Source organism: Falco punctatus (assembly GCF_963210335.1).
Source record: "Falco punctatus genome assembly, chromosome: 2".
Classification (NCBI taxonomy): domain Eukaryota; kingdom Metazoa; phylum Chordata; class Aves; order Falconiformes; family Falconidae; genus Falco; species Falco punctatus.
The window spans coordinates 115,444,000-115,464,819 of record NC_137581.1 but is presented as its reverse complement, the minus strand read 5'-3'; the positions used below and the strand labels follow the sequence as shown (position 1 = coordinate 115,464,819).

The window sequence follows — 20,820 nt, the reverse complement described above, 5'->3', positions numbered from 1 at the left end:
TTAATAACCATATTGCAAAGGAATTCTATACAGGTGTCTAGAGTATGTAGACTGATACATTAACACATACTGTCCAATGTTGCTTAAAGGACACTACACTAACAACATTTTTTTAGATATTTGCTTTGCTTTCAGCTACTGGAAGTTTGAGTTGTAACAGCTGAGGAATGATTCCAGGTCTGCTTGGTGCACTCATGAACTAATGTTATTTTAATTCACCCAAAATAGCCTTTTTGCTCATATCTACCAGCAGGCATTTAAAAAGCAAGGTGTTCCATGAATTGTGTTTATGCATGTTACAGACAAACCTTAGAACTGCTGTAAACAATGAAAGCAACAGACAAAAGAGTAATAGAACCAGAGAGAATTGTTAGGGGTAATAACTTAAAATGTAATCTCAAACATGTCTTTTGCTTGAACTGATTTTATTCTTTGTTGTTAAACACATTTTTGATAGGGTTCTGGCCTGGATCTATGCATGTCAAATGGCTGCCAGTGTTGTTAGCTAAAGATCCAGCAAATAAAGCTACCACTCCCAGTAGCCACAGTAAATGGAAGAATTGCATAAAAATTTCTGGGAGGGGTAAGATGATCTTGAAGTATTATTTTGTGTAGAAGTTGTTGACTGAGTTCAGTAAATTGCTTTATCACTGAATATCCCAATGTCTAGTGAGGCAGATATAGAGTATATTCAGTCATAAACACAATGGGGATAATTAAATTTCAGTATGGGTCCTCTTAAACAAGCACATTTTGGGAAACTGGTGACGTTGTAGAAAAAAAACCAGTTTCTAATGCTTTGCATGAGACTGGGGTTTGGAGGCAGGAATAAACATATGAACACAGAAATGACAGGTTAAACCTCAGATTTTGAAAGCTACGGAGCATGTGTAACTCTGGACAAACTATTACAGGTAGAACTACCACGAAGTCTGGTTTTAAAAAGAAAGAAAGAAAAAAATAAAAAGACAACAGAACATGTTGTCTATACTCACACAAGGCTGCTTATTTCCAAGACGTACAAAGGGAGACTCCAGTGTGACACAGGGAGGAGACTGGTTGCTGAAAGGAAGATCCTGGACTTGTCTGTGGCCTTCACCTTAGATGGATGAGAGAAATAAAGGTAAATATTTCTTCAATATGAATCTATAATTTATGATTTATTGTAATAGAAACAACTAGCAATAATTTAACAAATCATTTTTACATTCTGACGCTGCTATTAACAGCAAAATAGTATTACATATGTATATATTTAACTACCCTTCTTCCTCTTCCTTGCTCCTTTCCTGTGGCAGCCAGAGAGACCCCGAGGGCTGCGCCACGGCTCCTATGGAGGAGCAGCAGGGTGGGCAGCAAGCACCCAGGGCCGGCCTTCCCCAGGGCCCCCTGACCCTCCCCAGTGCCCAGGCCCGCGGCAGCCCCCCGGGCCAGCAGCCCCCCGGGCCGGCAGCCCCTGCAGCAGTGCTGGCAGAACAGGGCCAGGCTCCAGCTGCCCATGGCTGCCCTGCTCCTGGCAGGCCCTGGCCCAGCCGCCCTCTGGGAGCCCCTCGGCTCACCAACGCAGGGAGGGACCCCCACCTTGTCTCGCTGGCTGTGCCCTGTCTCACTGCTGGCACCAGAGAGGCAGCAGCCACTTGCCTGCAGGGGCAGGGAGGCAGGAGTCCCTCCTCCACATGGGCCACCGCCTGCTGTGGCAGTTGCCAGCTCCTTGCGTGGACGTAAGCTTGACAGGCCTGGAGGCAGAGCAAGAGGAGGTTCAAGCCAGGGCTGTGGGACTGAGGCCATTTAGCCTCTGGGCTTTATTCTAAAACAACCTTCTCCCATCAGTGCTTGAAAATTTAGTCAGAATTTAGGAGTTGCCTCTTGTGCGCAGGGCTCTGCAAAACACACGCTCTCAACCGCTGAACACATGCATCTTGAAAAATAACATTTTCCTCTCCTCAAAGCTAACGCTAAACACACCTGAAGCCTCGGCAATTTCAGAATAATTGTTGCTTGCATCCATTTTAAGTGCAGGAGGGGCGGTTCACTTGGCTTTCAAACTCCCTCCGCAGCTGGCACACCCAGGGGCAAGGCAGGCGTTTCCAGGCTCCGTCCGCCCTCTGCCTGGGCTGCCAGCCCCTGGGCAGCCACCAGCGGGCACACAGGCATCGCAGGGCCCGACACACGGGGCCACCTGGCAGCACCTGGGGCACCTGGAGGATGAAAGGTAACTCTGCCCCTCCGAGCAATTCGCACTCGCAGACCGTCAAGATTGAAAAGATAGCGCTTTAAATCATGGCATGGCCATAGTAAGGAGGGTGAAACTACATCTCAGTGTTTTCTTCAACGCTGATTAGTCACTGCGAATATATTCAAGTAATTGTGCTTCAGTGTAGAGGGTAAGTGACTTTTTTTCTCTTGGGAGCCATATAGCTGTGGAACGACTTTATAATAAAGAGATAAACTTCTGAAACACCAGTCATAGAAGGGGTTTTGACATTTAAGCACTTCTCTGGCTTCTGGGTATCATGTTAACTAGAGCACATTTTCTCTGGTGAAATAGGCCTGTAAGACAGAAATATGTTGTGCATTGCATAAACAGGGAGGATAAAGTTTTTTCTTGTTTTACTACCTTGTAAAAAAGGAAAGATGTGGCTGCCCAGACTCCTGTGGCACAGATTGGGAGCAAACATCCAGGCACTTTATCCTTTCTTCCGTAACTATCTCACACCTACTGGTGTGACATTGTAACAAATCCAATCTCTTAAAATCTTTTGCTTGAAGTGGTTGTAGTGGTTGCTTTTCCACACAGTCTGTGTGGAAGAGCAGCATCCAGAACTATAATAAAATTGGTATCAGTTAATATTTACCAGCATTTCCCTTCACTCTGTCATTAGTAAACACCTATATCACTGTCTAATAAGTATTACAAGGGTTTTGGGGAACTATTTGCTTTGTCTGGTGTCATGTTGTGAAGACATACACCTGGCAGTGTGTGCAAATTTCTGCTTTGTGTATTGGGAGACATTTCACCCTTCATTACGCTGAGCTGTCACCAGGGCCTGATCAGCAAAATGAGCAATTTTTCAAGGTAGTAAAGAATACTGTACCACAAACTACTTTTTCCTGTGTTCTTTCAAGGAAACAAGTAGTAAATGTAAATAAATCCTCCTTATTGACCTCTTGCAACAAGAGTTGTCTCAGAGTTCATCTCAATGCTTGGATTCTCCTTTAAGAAACAGAGTTACAGGCAACAGATTTTCTATACAATAGTCTTCAAGAAGGTGGACAGAAAAGATAATAGGGTAATAAAGGCCATAATTAAGTCTGTAAGGGTGGTGTTACTAAACAGAAGTACAGGACAAGCTTCACATAAGTTTCCGGAGCATTCACACTGTTGTTAAACTGCGCCATGCTAAGATGCTTTTTTACTTCTTTTGAACTTCAGAATAGTGGCAGTTTAGATAAAAGTCTTCAAACCACTCTTTGCTTATAATCATTGTTTAACACTCAGCTCTCCACACTGGTAAATCATAGGCATATACTGAATGCAAATATATCAGTGCCACAAATAACAAACCAAATGAATTCAATATAATGTACTACTTGGGATCAACAATATTGAAACCATCATAAGAACTAACAGGAGTGAATAAATAAAGCCTTGCTGCAGTAGTTCCTAATTACATTTAAGCTTTCTTAGCTGTACTTAACAAAACATATGGTACACTCTTGAGATACGGTAAGTTTTTTGTCACCTTAAGAACCAGGAATTTTCTGTGGCTCTGTACATAAGTTCAACATTTTTATTTCTATACAGTTGGCAAATAGTGCATTAAGTCATTGTAGAGTGTCTAAAAAAGCTTCTGCAAACGTAATAATGGATTTAATATTGCAACATATATAGGCTGCTAGTGATTTCTTGCCCAATACTCTGCATCTAGCAACTTTCAGAAACAGTGCATTAGCACCTAGACAAATTACAGCCATTATAACTTCATCTTCATGCTATAGTATCACCCCAGTCATAAGATCTGGTTTTGGTTCAATAAGAAAGTTGTTGGAAACAGTACCTTTTCTGCTCCCTTGAGAAAGACATTCATTTCCATTCATAATGGAATCAAACACAAAAAATCTATATACTTAAAAAAACAATTCTGACTACAGAAAGACAAAACAAAACCTATACTAAAGCTTTGCTGCAGTAAAAATATCCATGAAATAGAAGAATGTGGCCTTTTTTTGGTATTCCTGTGATAGCTATAGAGGCCTTAAAATATAAGATCTGGCTTAAATGACTCAAGTTATTCAGAAAACATTCACTTCCTGGGGCACCTTCTTGGAATCCATACATCCATCACTATCATTATTTGCTCCTGTCAGTAGATATTAACCATATTAATCTCACAGAACTTTCTTCCAGGCCCTGTTTTCCCCCCAGACACACAGAATTGTCAGCATCCCCTTGGAAAATAAGTGGGGTTTTATTTCCTCCACTCTGCTGAGTAGTTTCTCAAACTGTCTTCTGCAGATGACTTCTCTCCTGTGGTCCTACTAGGCCTTCTATCTTCTGTTTCTCAATACTCCTCCAGTAGTCCTAACCTGTTGCCCAGTTTAACCCTTTCCTTGCTATAAGGATCTTTAAATCTAGCAGTGGGATATACTTGTATCATTTGAAATGGTAGACTGTAGCTTGGCAAACATCGCGTATCAGTTGCAATAGCAGTTTATTGATGAAAACAAGCCCTTAATATCAATCGTAACCCTGAACTCTTTCAGCATTGCTGCAGTAGAAGTGAAGGGGAATCTAAAGCGTGGAAATGATGTGTGGGTTTAATACCTGCAGGCATGTGTCAAGCTTTCCTTGGTTTCACAGCTTTCAGACAGTGTGTCACTTTGACAGTATTTTGCATGACTTATTCAGTGTAGGTAGGTGTTATCAGACATTGCCTTTTCCTTTCACCTTTTTGCAGTTTCACCAGAATAGGCTATCTTGGCTGTCATGAAAAGCTAGAATACTTTGCCTGGCAAAAAAAAAAAAATAAACTGGCAGCACACAGCTGCAAAAAATGTCAGTTTCTGAAAGTAACTAAACAGCAAAGGTTTTACGTTCCAGCTCCCACTCAAATTAAGCAGAACAATATTTAATCAAATGACATTATCCAAACAGAGTATTGGTGTAATCAAATGCTGAAATGAACTAGTTTTGTGACCTTAAATAATACTAATCAAAAAATATGAATTCTGCCCACTGAAAAACCAGTGAATCAATTGAGGTCAATACTTATTCTAGTAAAAATACTAAATTTTATAGTATAGTCATTTACAATAGCCACTGTGGAAATAATCTGATCTTTCTACTGCTGTCTTTTGGAATGACCTCTTGTACAGAGCATCTCATGTTCTTGCAGCATGTCTGGGTTTTGGATTTGCCATTCAGGGAAGCATATGCCCAAACTCATATGGCAGGTCTAAAAGCTTGGTGTCTTAGATCAGGGATAAGTTTAGAACTGTTGTTGACTTTGTCAAACCTTTACTTTTTTCCCAGCTTCACCTCTTGAGTTATGACTTTTGGCATGTTTTACTGTGCAACTGTACAAGATGCACCCATGCTTAACATTATGACAAAGGCCTTTGAGGATGCTCAGCATTTTCAGAAGCATATGCAGTATCAGTGGTGGTTTAGCTCACTACATTCTGTCTGGATCCAAATTCTGCTCCTGGGTGGGTGATGATGTTTCATTTCAGTTCTTCAGAAGCTTTCAGGGACAGCAATTGTTAGATTATTGAGACACTGACTTAATATCCAGACTGTGGCTCCTAAGTCCTTGAAGCAATTCCAGCAAACAGTTTTCCTGACTTCTACATTTGCCCAGATTTCACTTCAGTTGGGTGTCTGTGCTTTATGATGGAGACAAAAATGAACATATACCAAAACAACTTCAATACCTCCACATTTAGCATAATTTGTTTCTTTTAAAAAAAATCTGGAAGATAGGCTGTGGAAAAAAAGAGATGTATATTAAATGGGTCTTAAATCAGGAACAAAAAAAGAGCTATTTAGCATCAGTTAAAACTCTTAAACAATAATTATATCTCTGTTACTCATGATTCTGTTGGACTGCAAAAGAAATGAGCATTTTTCTTTTGTAACCCAGCGAATCTTCACTCACAGAAGTAAAGCAGAAAACAACCTTCATTACGCAACACATTTTATACTAAGACAGACCATTTTAGAGATTTTTTTCCCCTTGCTTTTGCCAGTAATTGCCCTTCCTGTATGGCACAGATGAAGAGTCATAGTTCTTTAGAAGCCATTTTGTATAATGAATGTTACTAGGTTGGTTTTTTTTTGTTTATTCCACTTAATTAATGCAAATTCTGTTTTTCTCCTCTTTTCTGTCAGTGTAATGACTGTTTATGTCTTTCTGGAAAAAAATTATTTAAATAGCAAAAGTCCAAATATAAGTTAAGTTCCATGATGATATAGATGCATCTGTAGGAAGCACACAGAAGGAAGCTGCTTCTTTAAAATTGATTTGGCACTGTAGAAACTGAAAACATCCATTGAAATGGAATTGAGATTCTCTAAAGGTTTTGTGTTTTCAAATAGAATAAAATCTTATGGCTTTTCTAGACAGTCCTTTCAGAGGGATATATTATTCTGTGGAGTGGCACAACTTGAAGTTGTAGAAGAAAAGATAAAGAAGGCGATAAACTACTGCCATAAACTCCAAAGGTGGTAAATGTTTTTAAAAGTTCTTTATAAATAAAACTTATTCTATCAATTTGGTGGTAAAAGTAGCAGGCATGTAAGTTTTGCTTCATGTACTGTCTGAATGAAAATTAAACAATTTCTTAAGCCACGTTTCAATGACTAGACACATTTCTCCTGAGACTTTTAATCTGAGCACATGGATGTCCATCTCTATTTTACTGAATCTCAACATTAATTACTCATGGAGGTTCATTTACATGAAATTTAAGAAGACTAACAAGTTCTACAGTTGACTAAAATATACAACATAGCTGTTATAAAGTAAAATATGTCTGCTTCAGAAAAAAGTATTGCTTGAGTCTGAACCTGTAGTGAATTTTGTTCCAGCACGCACTGAAATGGAGAGAGTAGCAGTTCCTGACAGAGGCAGACAGTGTTTTGTTATGTTTTGTTCAGGGCATAAGACTTCATTAGGTCTCTTTGGTAGGAATACTTTGATGTTTTTTTCTAAGAAAAAAAACCTTCTACTTTTCTTATGATAGAGGTAGGAAGCAAAAGGAACTATACAGGGCAGTATAAGTCTACCATAACCACGAGCTCACCTTGTAAGACACACTATAGAAATGAAATTAACTGCTTTCTAGGAAAGCTTTCTCTTCTTTGTTATGCAAACAGAAGTAAAAATGTTGAAGAATGTAATGCTCTATTCTTGTTTTAATCCACTTCTTTTTTACTTTCTTTCTTATATTTTCCATGAAATTTTCCTTGAATTACAGAAACTTTATTTGCTTTACCTTTCTTACACTTGTTTCTATCTTTGATTGTTAAAGCTGAAAGCCTAAAATGTAGAACAGAATGAAAATTTCAGTGCCCTTGGAACATGAGTGCTTATATTTGTGACCAGGGGTGTTGCTTCAATCTGATCAGTGTTGCAACAACAACAAGAAAAAGAAATAAGATGGGCAAGAGGAAATGGCCTCAAGTTGCACCAGGGGAGGTTTAGGTTGGATATTAGGAAAAATTTCTTCACTGAAAGGGTGGTTAAGCATTGGAACAAGCTACCCAAGGAGGTGGTAGAATCACCATGCCTGGAGGTGTTTAAAAGACATGTAGACATGGCACTTGGGGACATTGGACTTGGCAGTGCTAGGTTAAGGGTTGGGCTTAATAATCTTAAAGGTCTTTTCCAACCTAAATGATTCTATGATTCTGTGTTGTCAGTCCTACAGGCTACAGAGACAGAATGATTCTATTACATCGTCTCTATAGGCAGCCACCCTGAAGAGGAGCAGATCGACCAGCATGCACTAAGCACCAGCCTCAGTGAAAGTTAGTTAATTTAGGTTTTATAAACTCCCATCCCACCCTGAAGGTGAGCAGATTTATTAAAGCAAAGGTTTTATTAAAGCAAAGTTACATGGTTCTGTAGAAACTTTCCACATTTCAAAGGACTGTGGACAGGATGGGTGATGTCATTTATGGGGTGGATAATTTAGATATAATATCAATACAGAAGGCTGAGGAGCTAGAGTTAGTTCCTCTAAGGCATTGAACATTCTCAGTTGCATAAAGAAACTCAGTAATCAATAATTTTTGGTGTGCAATTTATAATGTCCAACATTAGCGGAGGTTAGAGACTGTTGAAAATGTCACCAATTATCTATATAAAGGCTAAATCTTCCAGGGATGAAATCAGAAAACAAGTTAAGTTTACAACGGTGCCTCATGTTTATGAATTCTGATCACATTTTCCTATAACGTCAGTGACATATGAGTGCACTTAAAAAACCCATGTAGCTCAAGGAATAAAAACAGAATATAGAAGAATAATTAAAATATATCCCTTCAACTTAGGTTTGTAAGATGTAGAATAGTGGAATTGTCCAGATAAAACAGAAATGCTTATGCTTTTACTATGCTTGCCCTTTCAGTCTGGTCTAAAGGATCACAATATGGGATTGAATTTTTTTGTATGAGAGTCTTATTCTGAATCATATTCTGAACTCACAAACAAGCTATTCCCTAAACTACCCTGTATCTAGTGCGTATTAGATGAGGCAGGTGTCAGTCTTGAACAAAGCTGGAAATGTGCAGAGCTCATTGTAAGACAAGGCCTCCATTCTTACAGCACAGAAATGCAAGGGGTTGTAACCCATATTTTATACAAAGGGGAAAATGCGTCATAGTTCGGAGAACTGTTGCAGGTGACATCAAAAATTTTATATTGAAACCAGATGCAAAAGTCACATCTGCTTCCAGCCCGGTCTTTTAGTCATTTATTCTTTCCTCGTCTTAAACTTAAGAACAGCTTGTCTAGCTAACAAGGCTGAAGAAATTGCTTTATACATTTTAACGGCATCATTTAGAAGAATGCTGCTTTAACAAAATGCCTTTCTAGCAGACCTGCACTATAGCGTAAGAGAAATGTGTAGACCAGGTAACATGACAAATGTGTTCAACTAAGGGGTAGATTCAATGTGTTGCTGTATTTGACAGAATAGTAATCAAATCCTTACCCTGAGACACTGCGATAGTGTGTACCCCCTCAAATGTAACAGTCTTCTCTAGGTTTAGACTTTGATGACCTGCTAAAAATAACTAGTTTTTTCCAACTTTGATCATTTTTCCAGTAGGCGTCTTGCCACAAGTAAAAATTTAATTTATTACGACATAGTCTTTTGTTTGACTTATCAAATTATCTTATTTCCTAAAGGCTAGGGGGGGAAAAAATGAGATAATTTCTTCATTTTGTTTTAATTTTGCAGTACTAAACTGAAGGTTTCATAGAGCAACCCCTGTGAATAAGCAGCATCAGGGCCTGGTCAAAGTGTTTCCCTTTTCTGGTGCTGTGCTTTGTAGCATAACATAAGGTAGTTGTGGGGACAGAGGGGTGGAAACACAGAAGGAGAGACGCATCGAACAGCACAGATGCTATTATCATCATAAACGTCAAGAAAAACTTTCAACATAGGCGAGGTGAGAGGTGAGAGACAGTATGTGAGAGAAAACAAGCAGCACTTGTTTTATAATGATTAGGAAAGTTAAACGGGCCTTGCAATGTGAGAGAAGGGATTTATCCTTTCTCATAAAAACTGTAACTGAAAGTCCGTCATAAAAAGGGTTTAGGGCAACTTGAGCTCTTTCACATGGGAAGTTAAGGAAGTACCAGAATGTGCATGTAGATACCTACAATAAGAAAAGGTGTCAACTAACAGTATGCACATTTCCATACTTATACTGTTTCATACTCCTGGTTTAAGAGGTTGCACTAAACTACATGGCTTCCCACGGTTTGCCTTCGAAGAATCCAATTGGAGATATTGTAAAACGAAAAACCTGAATTGTTACTAGGTTTTTGGGTACTACTGGTTGTCTCTTTCCCTCTGGACGTAATTTATAGAAGAAAAAAATGGTAGATAAAGGCCATCAGACTAAGTACAACACTCTTATCTTCCCTGATAAGCGAAAACTCTTCCTTTGGTGTGTCAGAAAAAGGAGTTCATCTGATTGAATGCTAAAATTAAATTCTGGTCTTTTGCACTTAAACAAAAGCATTGCACAGATTATACTCCCCATAGGGGATTTAGTCAGGATAAGTTTATTTTGTGCCTGCATTTTTGGGGAAACGTACCAATATCTGGAGAATAAATCACAGTTAAGTTGACTCGACTTGCATGAAAATATCTTTACTCAGATCTCTGCAATGCCATTTGCTATTTGCTCTTGTTATTCTCATCAAAAGATGATGAAACCTGTTATGGAGAATTGGGAAATTAGTGTTTTTACAGCTAAGTGATACTTCAAAGATTTTTAAAATTTGCGCTTTTCTAGCTCACCAGTTTATTTCACTGGATGTCTCTGTTCATGACAGGGTTATGATCTTAAGCAAGCAAAGTCGAGGTGGAGTGGAGTGGAGGAGATGCAGTGCAGTGAATACTAAAAGCTTGATATTTTTGTCGTAGCATGATGAAAGCAAAGTATAGTGTGTTGCAGACTGCTTTTATGAAGTGATGCATGCCTGTGAGCTGAAAGCAGACCAGGTACTTCTAAATGCTATCATCCTCTTCTAGACTTTGTGGGTTTCCTCAACATGTTCAGGGAGATAACTTATCCATTTTATATCTATTATTTTCCCTACTTTTATAGAATGTTATTACAAAATGGTTGTTAGATGGACTGTGTTTAATTGTGAATGTAGTATACTAAGAATATTTGAATTCCTGTAAGGAGCTGTTATCTTTTACTTCCTTGTTTTGTGAACTCTTTTTAATATATCCATGAAATAGCTGCATTCCGTCTTTAAGGAATGGAAAATCCTCTACTGCAATTATTTTCTGAATGATTCTACAAACTAGAATTAGATTTTGTTTCAGTTTTGTTGTGTAACTTAAATTTTTGCACATTTTGTATGTTTTCACTTACATTAAATGGTAGTAGTAAACGCAACCTATCTTTTGAAAGCAAATGTACATTAACACAGTAACACAGAACTTCTGGGGAGATTGAGAGCCGGGTTTGGTTCCCATTTTTTCATTGTCTACTTTGCGTATAGCCATGTATAACATACAGCTGCATACAGATGCCTCCAGACCAACCTCTTGTGCATTTCTTCTGCCTATCACCAAAACTTCCAGATTAAAAAACTATGGCTCATTAAACAGGAAGGGAGGAGTATATTGCCTTAGAAATATTACAGTCTGTCAGGATTGGCTTCTCCCAGAGCGGAGACTTATCTGTAAAACCTGCACACAATTACTTTTTAATGATTTTATCCTGGCTCATTAGGAGAGCAGCTACCACTGAGACTTAAGAGTAATCATGCAGCTGTACCAGTGATACAGCTACCGTGCATCTTGGAGAGTCACATCAGCATTTACTTAACTGGCTTTAAAACCTAGAAAGTGTAAATGACATAGAAAAGAGATAATGCAAAGCTTGCAAAGTATGTCCATGATATTGTATGTTATAACAACACCAAGGATTTCCCTGCTGCAGTTTCATACACATTCGCTTTGTATGATTTATTGAATAAAATTGTTGGACACTGCTTGGAACAGTATACTATGTAAGTGTATTGTAAGCCTGTGCTTGCTTTTAAAAGGATCAGGATGAGTTATGCCTTTGCTGAATGTATCTGTAGTTCCTTCTTGCTTTTATTTTAACCTGTTTGGAATATAAGTTATATTTTTTCTGATCACCCAAGAGAATTTGGTTTCACACAGTAGGCCTGACAAAAGAGCAGAATTATGGAATTTCTCAGTTACGTTTAGGGTTGCATACACATAACTTACAGATAATGATTTAAATTAATTATCCTTCTGGTACATAAGGACAGGAAGATTTTTTCCATTCACTGCTCTCTATCTAGCAGGTAGCTTAACCTGGCTCAATTCTTGCAGGGTCTTGCAGGACCCATAATATTGCCCTCTATTTGGATAGCTGTTGCATTTTGAGGTCCCCTGTATCATCTCTAACTGCAACTAAAGGAAAGTTGTTAGAAATGTCTCCTTCTTATGATAAGTTAATTCATGGTGTGGATGGTGTTTTACAGTTCACACGAGTACATGCTCATGTATGAACACATGCACAAACGTACACACACACAAAACCCGGACAGCAATTTCACAAATAGGGAGAAACGGAATAGAGGCTATTACCCTGTATCTTCAAAAATGAAAGATAAAATCCTTGGAAAGAAATCAAAAGTTCAAGGTGACGGCTTATTATTTCATGATGCTGCATTTTGAATCTTTAGTTTTTAGGTTCTGTTTGGCACTGGGAGAAGAAGAAGCATCTTTAAAAAGACTTAATAAAGCCTTTTTGAAGAACACCCCCCCCCCCCAAGTTCTGATAAACATCAGAGGAAAAATGTAAGAATTAGAGGGTAGTAATTAATTTTAATAAACTACCTTGTTTCTTTATTTTTATTTAAAAAAGGAATAGTCATAATTTGCTATGAGCAAACCAATGCAATTATACCTGTAACTTTTACTAAGTATCCAATTAATCTGCTTGTTCATCTAGACTATATTAGCTACACACTGAAGGATGGTGAAGTTTGAGACTGCTTTCTACACTATAGAGTAAATAGTTTTTAATGAATATTAATCTTTACACATTATTTAATATGCAAAGCTATCTGTCATTTCACTAAAGGTGCTGCAGATTTAAAAGGGGTTATAGCTAAACCACACATATTATATGAGTAAAAATGATAATTTGTTCCTTGCTGTAATTAGATGATCAGACTAATGGATGGGTAAAAAAATAAGTCTTCCCTATAAACAGTTCACATACTTCACTAACATAAGAAGGAACAGACCTAACAATGATCTAAAAGCAGTTGAGAGGTTGAGAGTGATGAACAGAATTTCTATTTAAAAATGTCAGAGCAGAGCTCTGCAGGTTTTCCCCCTTCCATTTCACACTGCCTTCTAACAAGTGCAACAATGACATTCTTATATTCAGAAAATTCATGTCATGTATTTAAGTTCTTACTTGCCAAGGACTTTATATTTTTTTTGTAGTGCATAGAACTTGAGTGAGTATAGTGAAAACTTCTCACCTCATTCATCTATCTTCAAATGACATCCCAAATAACTTTGCATCATTTGGTACTGTCATGATCATTCTTGAGATATGGTGAACTGATGGGGCAAAGACAGCAAAGAGCAGCAGCCAAGTGATACTGAACACTAAGATTATGTTTGTTCTTTTATTCTTTTTAGCAAACTATGCCAAAGGAAGGAGAGTTTTCTGCAAAGACAGCAAGCACAATTGATACTTAGCGCTACAGATTGTTGTTGCTCAATCTGCTAATTCAAGTCCTTGATTTATTTCCTAAAATGCATATAGCTGTTTATAGTTGGATACTAATCTCTGCTCTGCTCGTCAGCTAGCGCAGGGCAGGTGCTGTCACTGGATTGGGTTTAGATGAAGTTTGTCTCCTACCTTCACTGCAAGGGACCAGTGACTTCATATGCCTCAAGGAGCCAGCCTCAGCATTAACATTCAGCATTTAATTTCTCCTCTATCACTCTCAATATTTAATGGAATGTGAATATTTTGTATATTCAGTAGAAGCATGTTTAGACCCTTGTTGGAAATAATTTTACAGAGACAGTTTGTTTTCCTTCTGCAAGTAAAACTTTATCAGCAACAACCTGTTTCCTATGGCTTGAATGCCTATGAGTAAGTTTGATCACCTCAAAAAAGCCGGGGGACACTCTTCTTAGATTCCCTAAAAACTACTCCCATTCATGGAGGTGGCCGTTGGTGAGCAAATGCATTCACCTTTCTTGCTTGGCTTTTCAACTCACAATCAGTCCTCATGTTTGTTTTATTGGTAGATTGTATGTTTATATATGGTATTTTAAATACCACATTATACTACATTTTATTATATTGAACGTTAGATTGGTGTTAGTAATGCATTCGATTTAGAATTTACTACTTCTCTCTCCAGTCTTTATACAACTCATAGTGTTAGAGTGGAATATAAATTAAGAGAACACTGTTTAGGTTTTTATATATAACAATAATATTTAACCAGGAAGTGTTACATTTTGATTTGAAAATCATATTTAAAATAATATGTATTTGAAAATTATATTTAAGATTTCTTTTCAACTGGAGAACTGCTTTTTTGACCATGCCAACTATTCAGAATAGTTGTAGGCAATATATTCTAAACTAAGTAGTAGCTGTAAAAGTTATATCTTTCAATTCAGGTGGAGTGGTTTCATCACTGGCGCTGTACAGCTCTGCTGACTTGACAGGGCTACTGATAGTCAGAATATCTGACTGCAGATATATTACTGCACTCATAGCTTGAACACCTCCCCAGGGTAGAATATCAGTCGTATAGAAGGGTTTCAGGTCTTTTTCCTATCTTACCTGTTAAAGAATATATGTCAGGGAAGATAATATATTAGGATAAAAAGATAGTATCTGGCAGGTAAGACAGTCTTGTGGCCTTTATCTTCCAGTCCTTACAGACACAGATTTTCCTACAGCACAACCCAAACTGCTTCTGGATTCTTTCTTACTTAAATTCATGCCGTGTTTTGGTTTCATATATCTGTCTGATGGACTTCCATGTGGACCACATCATGGCTTTGACTATCTGTGCAAAAAAAATGTTGCCTTCAAATAATTTGTCCACGTTGACCAGATCAAAGAGTAGGCACCAGACGAAAAGTGGTCCACTGAGGTCCCAGGACAGGGATTAAGCTGAGACGGTAATGGTCATGCAAGAGCCACCACAGCTATGGGACTGAAGTCTGTGAGAGAAGCTTGCCCAGCACCAACACCAGTTCTGATAGAAAGATGTACAAATGCAGCTCCCACAGGCTAAGGCATTCCAGAAAATAGCCTAACAACACATGGGTGTTACCAGAAAGAACACAAGTCATCTCTGTTTTGGGAGGGATTGAGATGTATGTCAAATGCAAAAGGAACTGACAATTGCAGGTTGATAACAGAAACCACAAGGATGCACAGACAACACTTCAAGTATCTCTTTCAAACTGTATTTGAGAAAATATTTCAGGTGTTACAAAACTTTGATTTATCCTTACAAAGTTATCAGTGAAATGCTGTGTTGCTTTATTCGGTGTACCATTCATAACACTGCCAGATAGGTTTTTTAGACAAGCAAATCTACTAATATACAGATGAAAGAATCTTAAGAAAAAACATAAAGGAAATATTTCCATCTCAAAAACACCACTAAAAAAATTCACTAGCAGAAAAAAAACAGAGGAGGACTGTATAAAATAAAGGACTAAACATGAAGAAATAACTGGAGACACATGGTATTATCAAAGAACGTGGAGTAGCTCTGAGTGAGGTGATAATAACTCAAGAGATTTACTCAGCTCAGCAATGCTTTAGTTGGCAATGCTAATATTTATACTAGCAATGGGACTAGCAAAGATAATCAAGAAAAGAGCAATGACAGCTAGGTTCCAAACAGACTACATAGACAAGACCTCAGAATATTATTGATTAAAAAAAAAAAGTCATTCAGAACTAGGTCTTATAATACCCAGCCTGACTAGAAGTAACAAATGGGAAGATCAATTAAAATCTCTGGAGGTTATAAGTAGAGACATTTTTTTCCCCCAAAGATAAAATAAAAAATAATATAAGAACATGTTAAAAATCAGAGAAAAAATGGGATTAAATTCCTGGTGCAAAAAGTAAGAGGTTGCAGTGGGTTTGCGTGGCAAGGTTTTGGTAGCAGTCAGGCCACAGGGGCGGCTGCTGTGAGAAGCTGCCAGAAGCTTCCCCTGTGTCCGATGGAGCTGATACCAGCCAGCACCGAGATGGACCCAGCACTGGCCAAGGCCAAGCCCAGCAGCAACAGTGATAGCACCTCTGGGATAACTTATTTAAGAAGGTTGAAAAATATCTGCACAACAAAAATTGCAGTGGAAGAGGAGTGAGGCTATGTAAGAACAACTCTGTAGACACCAAGGTCAGTGCAGAAGGAGAGGAGCAGGTGCTCCAGGTGCTGGAGCAGAGATTCCCCTACAGCACATGGTAAAGCCTGTGGTGAGGCAGGCTGTCCCCTGCAGCCCATGGAGGTTAATGGTGGAGCAGATCCCCACCTGCAGCCTGTGGAGGACCCTGCACTAGAACAGGGGGATGCACGAAGGAGGCTGTGACCCCATGGGAAGTCCACACTGGAGCACATTTGCCAGCAGGACTTGTGGACCTGTGGGGAATCCACGCTGGAGCAGTCTGTTCCTGAAGGACTGCACCCCGTGGGAGGGACCCATGCTGGAGTAGTTCATGAAGAACTGCAGCCCATGGGAAGGACTCATGTTGGAGAAGTTCATGGAGAGCTGTCTCCTGTGGGACAGACCCCACGCTGGAGCAGGGGAAGAATGCGAGAAGGATGGAGCAGCAGAAATAATGTATGATGAACTGACCGTAACCCCCATTCCCTGTTCTCCTGCTCCATGCAAGGGAAGGAAATGGAGAAATTGGGAGTGAGTTGAGCCCAGGAAGATAGAAGGGGTGGGGGGAAGGTGTTTTTCAGTTTTGATTTTCAGTTTATTTCCCCAAATTGAGTTTGTTTCACCCATGATGGTGATTGCTCGAGTGATCTCCCTGTCCTTATCTCGACGCAGGAGCCTTTTGTGATATTTTCTTTCCCCTGCCCAGCTGCGGAGAGCAGTGACAGAGCGGCTTGGTGGGCACCTGGTGTCCAGCCAGGGTTGGCCCACCACAGAGGTTGTGTAACTTTTAAAGAAGGGGAAATGCATGGTCCAGAAAAAGTAAAGGAAAATCCACATGCAAAAGAAAATCAAAGAGGTTACACACTCTCTTTGATAAAAATGGTAGTTGACTTTCTAATCTGAGAATAAACATTGCCTTTCAAATTTCAGAGGTTTGAAGTAAGTACTTGACATCCTTATCTCAATTTACCTTGCATCATTTAAAGAGTTTAATAACACAATTGGCACAAAAGTGCAGGCTGCACACCTAAAGTAAATGAGGGATTGAGTTAACGTGGGTTGATGTCAACTAAGATTTTATCTTCACTCCTGTTTACTATGACCACCAACCTAAGGAAAATCCTCATATTATGTAGGCATCTTCTGAGACAATTTGTTCCTTGAATGCTGTTCAACAGTGGTGAAAGGATTCAAATTCAGATGCACCTGGATGTATGGCGTGTTCAAGGCTATAGATGCTTTAAAGGAAATAACAGTTCTGGGTTTGGAGTCAAACACTTTCTCACATGGAAAAAGACACAGAAAAACCTTGCCCTCTAGTGGCTGGAAAACTCGGAATCCGGCATAAATCCTCTTTTCACTAATTGGTATCCAGTTCAGATTTGCTTATAGCTTGAATAGTTTAGATGGTTTGGATAACTGAAGTTTTGCCGAGTTTCTGATCTGCAAGAAGAAAGACTAAGAAGAACCACTAAGTCACTTAAGATTTGAACTCAGTTTTCATTGGAAGAAGAAAAAAAAAAAAAAAAAAGTGTTTATACAGTACTTGAAAGTAAATGAAAATGAGTTTGCAGACCAAGCTGAAGCTGGTTGTGCTAGCAGCCATTTGAACAACAGCTATATCTGGATATCTTGCTGCAAAGTGCAGCAGTTTTACTTTTCAAATTTTTTATTCTGGAAAGGCAGAATGCAGGCGTAATTTCAGAGACAGTATAATCCACTTTGCAATTAGTAAGGAAAATCTGACCCTGTCTGATGTAAATCTATCACCTATTTAAAACTAAATTGCTTAATAAATAAAATAACACAGCATTAATGGAAAGCCATTTAAAGGACACTAGTCCTGCCTTTACGGATATAATTCATCTCCTTGGTATCCAATCTGTGTATATTAGGGTATGAATTGTGAACATCAATGCTCATTTCTGCTCATTACCCTACTGCAATCCATTGACTTTCAAGATGGTTCCTCTGCATTGGGCCAGTTTAAGTGGGGAATTAGGGCATGTCAGACATACCTCAAATAGAAGAATTAGCTATTGAAATAAACTTAAGATTGTGAGGCACATAGCTAATTACATTCTAAAAAGCATCGAATGAATAATCTTGCCTGTAAATTGTCTACTTATTCAAATAAATAGTCCATTACTATATCGACTTCATAGTTCTTAAATTGTGTGTTAAACTGGGTATTTATCTCTTGTGAGAACACGGTATTCACTATTTTCACTATGGAATGGGCTGTTATGTCAGAACATTATCCCTGACTAATAGTAAACAGCCCATACGGGTCAGCAGGAATCCAGGTTTGTTTCATCCTTTCTGTTATAGCAGTTTATTTTTCCAAAGGATGTGTAGTCTAGTTGTTGTTTCCTTGGACAAATCGTATTTGCCTTAATCAAAACCTTTTGTTCCATAAAGTTTACCAACACTAACCTTAATAAAGTGGTATTTTCCATGTTTAATCGGAAAAGATCCAAGCTTTATATTTGTCATGCTTCCACAAAGACTGAAACAAAGACAGATTGCAGTTATTCTTTTAACCTATCTTTTCCTTTATTTGAAAAAGAGATCAGTCTCATCTTAGAGTATTTTTTTAATTAACTCATGCAGATTGTACACTAATTTTTGTGAGAGCTAACCACTACAGTCAGTTACTGCTATGTAAATAAAACACTCAATTAAAAGACAATTGTTTTAAATTATAATCAAAATCTCTGACACATTCTAACAAATTAAATGGCAAATATGCAAAGATTCATGTTCTTGGAATGCAAATGATTCTGTTGTTTCAATAAATAAAAACCTTAGACCTGTTAACTTCCTGACTCTTTGCTCACTCTTGTCTTTTACTTTCTTACACTATAGAAAAGTTTCTTTGGTATTGCCTACCAGTCACTGAGGAAGCTCATGCAACCAATAATAGCAGCCCCCAATAAAGTGTATTATTTTCACTAGATTGCATGAAATTTGACAGAGTACTGCAATTTACAATTCATAGTAAACAAATTATTGAAGGCCAAATGTTCAGCTGACTTAAATAATTTACAGTCTGAAAATAGTGTAATAGGCAAACTGTAATGGAAAAAATTAAATATTACAGTATATCTCGAATACCTAATCATGGTGTACTTAAGAAATCAAAGTCCGTTATCAAACTATGCTCATACATGTTATCATTTCAGCAATTGATTTTGTGTTTTAAAAGACAGTAAGATCTAATAAACCAAATGACTGCTGTATATCTTGGGAGAATAGTGCTTTATAGAAATTTAGGAAGTATATTACCTATTACAGAATGAAACTGCAACTTTCTAAGTTACAACTAATTCCTATGTAAGTCATAAACAGTGTATGTGAGGAATGTAAGAGAATATATGGCTGTGTATTTTCATTACCTTTGAACCTCACAGTAGATTTGGTGAAAAACTGAAGATGTTATATAAAGTAGTATAAAATAGTACTAGTAATAAGATCATGCATAAGTGTAACTGTCCAACAATAGAATACACACTTTGTAAATTTTAAAAAATGTGTTTGTTAGATTTTTTTCCCCCCTGTATACATGGCAGATGATAGATATTACCACAAAATGAATGGAATGGGATTTCTAGAAGGAATAATTTTGCTCAATATCATATACAGCATGTATGTCTGTGGAAAACTACATTGTGCTCCATTGTGCGAAGACATAATTCAAGAACAAATACACTCTCATTGCAGGAGTTAAGCAACCTGTAAGCAAGGAAATGAAGCTTAACATGGTCCACTTTTAGGATATGAAAACATGGATTTTTCTTCCCTGAAGGCTCTTTAAAGGCTCCTTAGCTACAAGCAGGAGTTCAAGGAATTTCATATTGCTAATAATTCTGTACCTTTCAGTTACATAGCCTTTTACTGTAGCCACCCGTGAGATATTGTGGCTTACATTTGCAAACTTAGGAAAATTTAGAAATCTCAGCATTTGACATTATTCCTGCAGATGCTGTTTGCAGCTTGAAAGATGTTCTCCAGTGTGCTGTATATCAGCTGTGATAAACACTTATTTTTCTTCTTATAATTTTGTGTGCAACCCCCATGGCTCCTGGGAGTTTTAAAGAGATGAAACCTAATGGGGATGACAAGAACAGCTAAAAGAGGAGACAAATACCCCAATCCTTCTTAGATCCTATCCATAGGAGTCAGTCCATAACATATATTTCCAGGTACTTAGATTCTTTGCTGTTCATATTTAGATCATCCTCAAAAAGAGAAATCTGTTTAAAACTTACAAAACCCCACCACCACAACCAACAAAACCAAACCCAATAAAAACTGTATCTTACTAAAAGTGAACCTATTACAAAATAAAGCTGTAACGTGAATAACTCAAGGGACAAGCAACGCTAATTAAGGATGCAGGATGCAGTTCTCTCACCTGCAAATTGAAACACAAACCAATATGCCATACCTTCCACCTCATAACACAAACCTGTGGCATCAAGAATCTTAAACTCTGAGCTGAAAATATTGCATTCTAAAATGCAACAGTGCAGAATTTCTGCTCATTTCCTATTGCTCATTCAAATAACTCCTTATGTTACTTGTGAATTCCGTTCTAAAGAGTCTTACCATGCCCATATGCATTGTGGAAAGCATACATAGCTGAAT

General features: G+C 38.1%; 1 protein-coding gene across 4 annotated transcripts in view; it reads left to right on the top strand.

Moving 5' to 3' along the window:
* The first annotated feature begins 2,873 nt into the window (after positions 1-2,873).
* Positions 2,874-20,820, top strand: part of EPHA6 (EPH receptor A6) — a 564,169-nt gene continuing 546,222 nt past the window's right edge. For 3 of the 4 annotated variants that reach the window (XM_080374573.1, XM_080374574.1, XM_080374575.1), the window contains exon 1: positions 2,874-20,820. This exon is cut by the window's right edge and continues 18,585 nt beyond it. The gene's annotated coding sequence lies outside the window, so the exon portion shown is untranslated. The other variant, XM_080374572.1, reaches the window with a different exon arrangement.